The sequence below is a fragment of the Oreochromis niloticus genome, linkage group LG16 (genome assembly GCF_001858045.2).
Source record: "Oreochromis niloticus isolate F11D_XX linkage group LG16, O_niloticus_UMD_NMBU, whole genome shotgun sequence".
Classification (NCBI taxonomy): Eukaryota; Metazoa; Chordata; class Actinopteri; order Cichliformes; family Cichlidae; genus Oreochromis; species Oreochromis niloticus.
Window position 1 is genome coordinate 13,793,828 of NC_031987.2, and position 7,117 is coordinate 13,800,944.

Here is a 7,117-nt window from a genome sequence, read left to right on the forward strand (position 1 = left end):
AGTGTGGCTAATTGCCTCAGTCTGCTTGTCTTCTCTGTCCTTTTTTCTTCCAGCTTTAAAAAAGCTAATGAGGCTGGGGTACAAAGAAATGTTGTTTTTTTTACTCTCAGCAAATAAGTGATCAGTACTAAGGCATTTTTAAAAAATGAATGCTTAAAAAATTTGTTGGGTGGGGATTCAATCAGTGTAATAAAAAAGAAGATTTCTGTGAAGGAATAACAAAGCCAAAAGGATTCCGTTTATTATTGAGGATTACATTAGTTTATCCAGGTTTAAACCTTTGATCCCTTGGTAAGCCAGGGGGACCACTCAACTAATGTGAGTATTTCACAGCCCTATGGCAAGTATACATATTTTATCTGCCAGCTGCGGATGGGCAGAATGTCAAACCTGGATATTTAAATCACAGAGGGAAGAGTACTCTTTTACACACTGTGCACTATTTTTAAAGAACTATATATATATATTTCCTCAAAATAAGTGCAGAGAGATAGATATTGTAGTAATAGTAATCTCAGCTTTTACATTTCACCTTTGGTAATTGTGAGTACAGTCAGTAGCCCCCAAAGCAGGTCATTCTACTTGGTAAGGTTTCAAAGGTCATAATGACCCAACGGCCTCTGAGATTAGTCTCCCTTAATTTAATCTCTCCTTTCTAATTTTAGATACCTTGCATCCATGCATCCTTCTCCTTCTTTTAGACTGCAGATGAAGAGCTGTGCTAGCCTTATCTGGAAGGACAAACTATAGACTTGTAGTATAAAAATACCCTCAACAGCCTTCAGAAGTGGGCGATAATACATCCTGTCAACACATGTGGTCATCTTCGTTCTCCTTGATAAGCTTGCTGCAGTGAGTGTTACTGCATAAGACATCTGAGCCCCCTGAATGTTCTTCGTGCATGAGTAAACATGGTCACACTGAATAGATTACCTGCCTGTTTCCAGTGTAAATGTAACAGTGAATTCTCTAGGAAGGAAACACATCCAGGTAAAGTACACAAACACACACACACCTACACACATAAGAGAACACCAATAGCTACTCTTAAGTTTACTGTGGAGGCTGTTTCTACTGATGAAAAGTCATACTCGCACACAAAACAGCACCACTATTCCTCGGTGCTTTTGTTGTACATGTCAAGCATGAGTGATGAACTAGATCTTTCTTTAGTACAAGCGAAAATGAAACACAACGGCTCCACTCTGCCTCCTTGTAGCTCGGCCTTACATTGTTTTGTGCCTGTATCACTATCTTAATGTTCTCACTGTGAGCCCCAGCATGGGCGATAGACCGGAACGTCCATGACTCTGTAACGCACTCATCTTGACAGTGAGGTTTGGGGTTTAGGTGTGAGCACTGGGTTGTAACCTTTGGTAGATATGACATTCACACATGCACACCCTAAGTGTCTGACCAACAGATGAATATATATGTGTTCCCACTGACCCTTTCACACCGAGCCTCACCTTTGATGCTTGAAGACATGCAATGTTAATCTCTGTAGACACAAGAGAATCTTTCATTCCCTGCAGCAAACACGCACACACTCACAGACATAAGCACACATAACCTTGATCTACCTTGATCTTTTGTGGACGACATCATCATCACCACATTCCTGTGACAAAAAAAACGTGTGCGCACACACACACACGTACACACAGCGCTGCCTCTGCTCTCACTCTCAGGCAATGGGCTGGAACTAACATACACATTCCTGCGGCTGTCTCACATACACAGGCAGAGAGGCGAAGAGGACACATGCACACATACATGTACGCAACCTTGTTTGTTGAACGCAGAAAAGCACAGCCTTGAAAGCACACAGATTCTATGATGTCTCATGTATACAAACCCCATGCTCTCTTCCTATAGAAATGAATCACCAGGACCTTACATCAATGCAGCCAGACAGATACATACGCACAAATGACACTATGCTACCCCAGTGCTCATTACTGAAACATGCTACATTCAGGTAGCATCCATCTAATGTTATAAACAGAGTAGCCAGCATCTCTTCTAAACTCATTAAATTTGATGACTAGATACCAAGTTTAAAAACTTTGTGATGCTTTTTTAATTAACCAATCACATACTTACCTTTTACTTTGCATCATTACACAACTTTCACACTCTTTTGCAGCTGTTTTGCATCCTTTGTCAACTGTGCTGTGTGTATAAAAATTCAGTGAGCATAGCTTTTTCCCCAAAAAGACAACACTTCTCAGTTTTAATATTTAATATGTTGTCGCTGCGATGTTTTTAAAATGAAATACGGGGTTAAACTAATTTGCATATGTCCTCTTTTAAATTCCATTTTCACAGTGTTGCTGCTGTTTGTTGGTCCTGGAGTTTTGAACCAACATACACACTACATGTACATGATTTGAACTTGACACTTGAGGGCAACTGTGTGACTTGATACCTAAATATTTCTTCTTTTCACAGGTATTTCAACAGGATTTCTTCCAAATAAGAAGTTTGTGAACCAACTTAAACATGTAAGTCTGCTGCAAATGATGCAGTGCATCTTAAACTAAGATGATTTCAGATGTTGAAAATACCTCAAGCACTTGTTTTTCATCTCGTTTGTTTAAATGTAAATACACATGAGCATGTGTAGGTGGGCGTGCAAACACAATCACACATGCATATAAAATAATGTGTTTTCCAGCTACGGTTACTGAATAAACATGATTACCTTGAACGCTTCACCAACTTTTAAATAATTATAGTAGTTCAAAATTAAAAACAAATGTTAACTCATATGCATATTTTAATTTGAGCCAAATATAGGATGATAAAATGAAAAATGATAATATTTTGGTATTACATTTTTCCCCATTTTTCCACATGAATAATTGAATTAGTTTAAACCTCATCCATAAATTAAAATCTATAGTTGCTCCTTTCCAGTGCCCTCATGAAATATTCACACATGGACGCAACACGTGCAACTTCAGTCATGTAGGCATACATTTTCATTTTTTATTGTTGCTGCCGAGCTCTTTAGTACAGTGTTGGGTGAAGTCTGTCCTTTTGAGGACAGTCGCAAACACATTTGAACTAAAATGTGCACACACACAGTTTTGACAGTACAACGAACCGACAAGTACAGTCAAAGTCACAGCCTTTGTTTTACTCGTCTGACCAGTACATGGACCCGCACAGTTCCAGACGCAGCTCACTTGCTTCTGCAGACAGTACTCCGAATCCCTCTCAGAAAAAAGAAAAGAAAAGGCATCATATTTTCTCTTTTGTTCTCAGTTTTTCGCCTCTTTTCTCTTCGCTCTCGTCAGCTTTTATCTCGTCGAGCCTCTCATTTCTCTCAAATCCTCTTTTCTCCTTTTTGTCTTGGCTGTCTCTGTTGTCTTCGTTAGTCTGCCTCACACTGTAGTGAAACAACTTCCACTCTGATCCAGAACTTCACCACGGGCTGAATTCATCAGCTTATCCAGTGTGTTTGTGCGCACCGGCTTGTGTCTATGGCTACAGTGTGAAGCAGCATTGTAGGAGAAAAGCGTGTTTTGAAAATTGAAAGCAAGGGTAGGAGCGCAGAAATTTGTGTATGCGACCTCCTTTCCTGGCTGTCTAACAAAATGGGTAGGGTGCTTGGAATGGGTGGTCGTAGCAAAGCACTCAGCCATCCATCGACCAGCGGCCATTGATCTGCAAAATCCAATGACTCACTTGCTACTCTGAATGCAACCCACATTCATATACATGCAGACGTGACTGTTGTGTTAGTAAACAAGCACACATGAAGACACTGACTGATTAATGTAATTACAGTCCACAAATTAAATGACTATAATTGGACCAGACTATTTAGACAGAGTTGTTCTTTTGGAGATTGCAGTTAACCGAGATTATAAACCCCAGCCCACACATAGTAATTAAGAAAATGACATTGGAATCTAAAGGTGGAATTGAAATACTGCCTTTGCATTTCTAAGTAAGGTAGTCCTTGTGGGGTTTTTTGTTTTGTTTTTTTGTTTTCAAGACTATGCAAAAATCTAAAACGGGGGACCAGAAACAGGAGGGGGTGCACGTTTTCTTTTAATGCAATACTTTTTTTACGTGTTATTTTTGCCTTAAAAATAGAGTCACGTGGCACTTTATTAGGAACACCAGTGCATATGCTCATAAATGCAAATACTTAATCAGCCAATCACAAGGTAGCAACTCATAAAGATCAAACTGAGCATCACAATGAGGAAGAAGAGTAATTGTTAATTTGAATGTGGCATGGTTGTTGCCAGACAGGCTGGTATAAGTGTTTATGATCTGCAGGGATTTTACTACATACCTATCTCATTGGATTACAGAGAATACTCTGAAACAGAGAAAATATCAAGTGAGCAGCAGTTTTCTGGGTGTAAATACCTTTTTCACGCCAAAAGTTAGAGGAGAGCAGCTGATAGAAAGATGACAGTAACTCAAAAAAACAATTATTACAACCAAAGTATGCAGAAGAGCATCTTCTGAACACACAATACATCAAATCTTGAATCAGACATGCAGCAGAAGACCACGCTGGATGTGAATTCTGTCAGCTAATGACAGAAAATTGGGGCTACAATTCACATAGACTTACCAAAATTGAACAGTAAAAGATTTGATAAACGTTGCCTCATCTGATGAGTCTCGGTTTCTGCTGCAACATTTGGATGGTAGGATCAGAATTCAGCACAAACAACATGAAAAGACGGATCCGTCATGTCTTGTATCAACAATTAAGGTGATGGTGTAATGATGTGGCCGATATTTTAGTACCAACTGAATATTGTTTAAATTCCACAGCTTACCTGAATAATGTTGCCTGAGATATAAGGCATGCCTGTCCCTTTATGACTACAGCATACCCATGTCTTGATGGCTTCTATCAACAGGAAATTGTATCATGTTGGAGAACTGTTTTTTTGAACATGACAGTAAGTTCTCTGTGGCCTCCACAGTCACCAGTTCTGAATCCAGTAGAGTACCTTTGGAACGTGGTGGAAAAGGAGATCCTCATCAGGGATGTGTAGACAAATCTACAGTTACTCTGGGATGCTATTATGTCAATGTGGGGCAAAATCTCTGGAGAACGTTTCCAGCACCTTGTTGAATCTATGCTATGAAGAACTGAGACAGCTCTAAACATAAAAGGAAATCAAACCAAGCTCTATCAATGTGTACCTAATAAAGGGGTCAGTGACTTAAAAATAATTAAATTAAATTAACAATGAGAATGAATACATGTAGGGTTAATGGAATTTTCATGCTGTCTTTCATTTGTGTGTAGAAAAATACCGCAATATTCCTGGATATCTTTTTTATGTAAGCTTACCCAATTAAGGTTTCAGACATGCAGGCACAAGTCGTTCACGTGGGTGTGCAGATACTTACAAAGTGTTACATCATACCGTAAATGAAGAAATACAGGCAGGTAACAAATTAGAGAGAAAAGCAACATAACGTGTCTTTGTAAGGTGTCAGGTCATCACAAACTGCCAAAGAACCTTCAGTCTGCTTTGGCATTAACTATACAAGTCTGTGTCATTGTTATGGAGGGATGTGACAGTATTCTTCCGAAGGATTTTTTTCTCATTTGGTGTTTTGATGATGGTGGTAAAGAGCATTCCAATAACAGGTCCAAGCTCTCCATCCAGAAATGATGATTTGATTTGTTTTTATACCTGGTGACTGTAGAGGTCAGAGCTTGTTCACATAAATTTCAGCCCGGTGCATTTTTGTCCAGCAGTAAGGAGAAATAAGACAGAAATGTTTGAACAAAGGATAAAGGTCACTCAGAGCAACTTTGTATTGATTCTGTCCAAGAGGACAAGTGGACCTAAAAATGCCAGAGAGATTCCCTCCACAGCAAAAACAGAGCCACTGGATTTCCTCACTCTAGGGTCAGGGGTTCAGGCTTTCCCTTCAATATGACACCATTTTTTTATGGCCCGTGTATTGATTCGACAGGGCTTTGAATGTCCATCTCAATGGAGAGATTTTAAGGCAATGCCGAGAAACAAATGTGTTATCAAGCTTAAAATTCAAAGAGAAAAATCGGATAACTTTTGACAGCAAACCAACAAATAAAAAAGTCACTTCCCTCGTGAGAGACTGAAGATGAAATAAATGAAAACGATCCACTGTCAGTCCAAAGCCTTTAATCCATGACCAGGTTGCAGATAAAGACTTAGGTAGAAACTCTCACTGTGGAGTGTTAAGCTTTTTATTTAATTCACCAAGAAAATCCACAGATTAAAGGCTTTCAAACTCTCTCCATGAAGGCTCTACTGTGTAGCTCGTTCTGAGTAACACAAAAGGCTTGCATACTAAAAATAATATTTCAAGTGTCACTTCCCAAACATACTTCTGTTACTGCAGTTCCTACACAATATTTAGGGATTCACATTAGTGTTTTAAGGGCATTTGTTGAAAATCACGAAGTGCGTGATTTCACAGACTTCATGTTTTTTGATTTAAGTGTCAAAACTTCCACTATGAAAGTACAGTGGAAATAAAGAGAAAGTGCACCACTTATAGGAGAGATTTATAACTACTGCTTTTTTCTGCCCTAAATCATTTTCTGAAATGGCATTTTAATTATCCAAGCAGTGAGGATATAGTAGCACAAGCCCAGTTCAAACATTATCATTATCTCTATCTTTTTTTCTTTTTTTAAAAAAAACAGAGAAAATACAAACTGCTCACACACCAACAAACACTCTTCCAAATCAATAACTTGTATAGACTGTGCATTTGGGCTCCATCTCTATGTATCCTACATATGCCTATTATGGAGTGTCTTAAACCATGCTCAATCATCCAGGTAAGGAAATCCCAAAAAGTTGATTCTGTTCATCTGGGCGTAGCGTAGCCTGTTATGGAGGTTTCTGCCATCAACACAGCACTGATGTGTCAGGACCGTATGGGCAGAAATCTGTGCCATCAGAAACTGAATTTGAATAAGTTAAATTTGAATTTGAATTACTCTGATTGAATCTGAATTGTAACTTGAATGAAAGCTTTTGAAAACTGAATTTGAATTAGTCTAATTTGAAATTGAATTTATGGTTTGAAACTGCATTTTATCCTTTAAAAATTCAGCTCTCAAATA

General features: G+C 38.7%; 1 long non-coding RNA gene across 1 annotated transcript; it reads left to right on the plus strand.

Annotated features, from left to right (window-relative positions):
- Positions 1 to 732: 732 nt before the first annotated feature.
- On the plus strand, positions 733 to 5,285 carry LOC112844076 (uncharacterized). The gene is made up of 3 exons (XR_003216647.1): positions 733 to 990; positions 2,455 to 2,507; positions 4,965 to 5,285. It is a non-coding gene; the product is annotated as an uncharacterized LOC112844076 (long non-coding RNA).
- Positions 5,286 to 7,117: the final 1,832 nt, after the last annotated feature.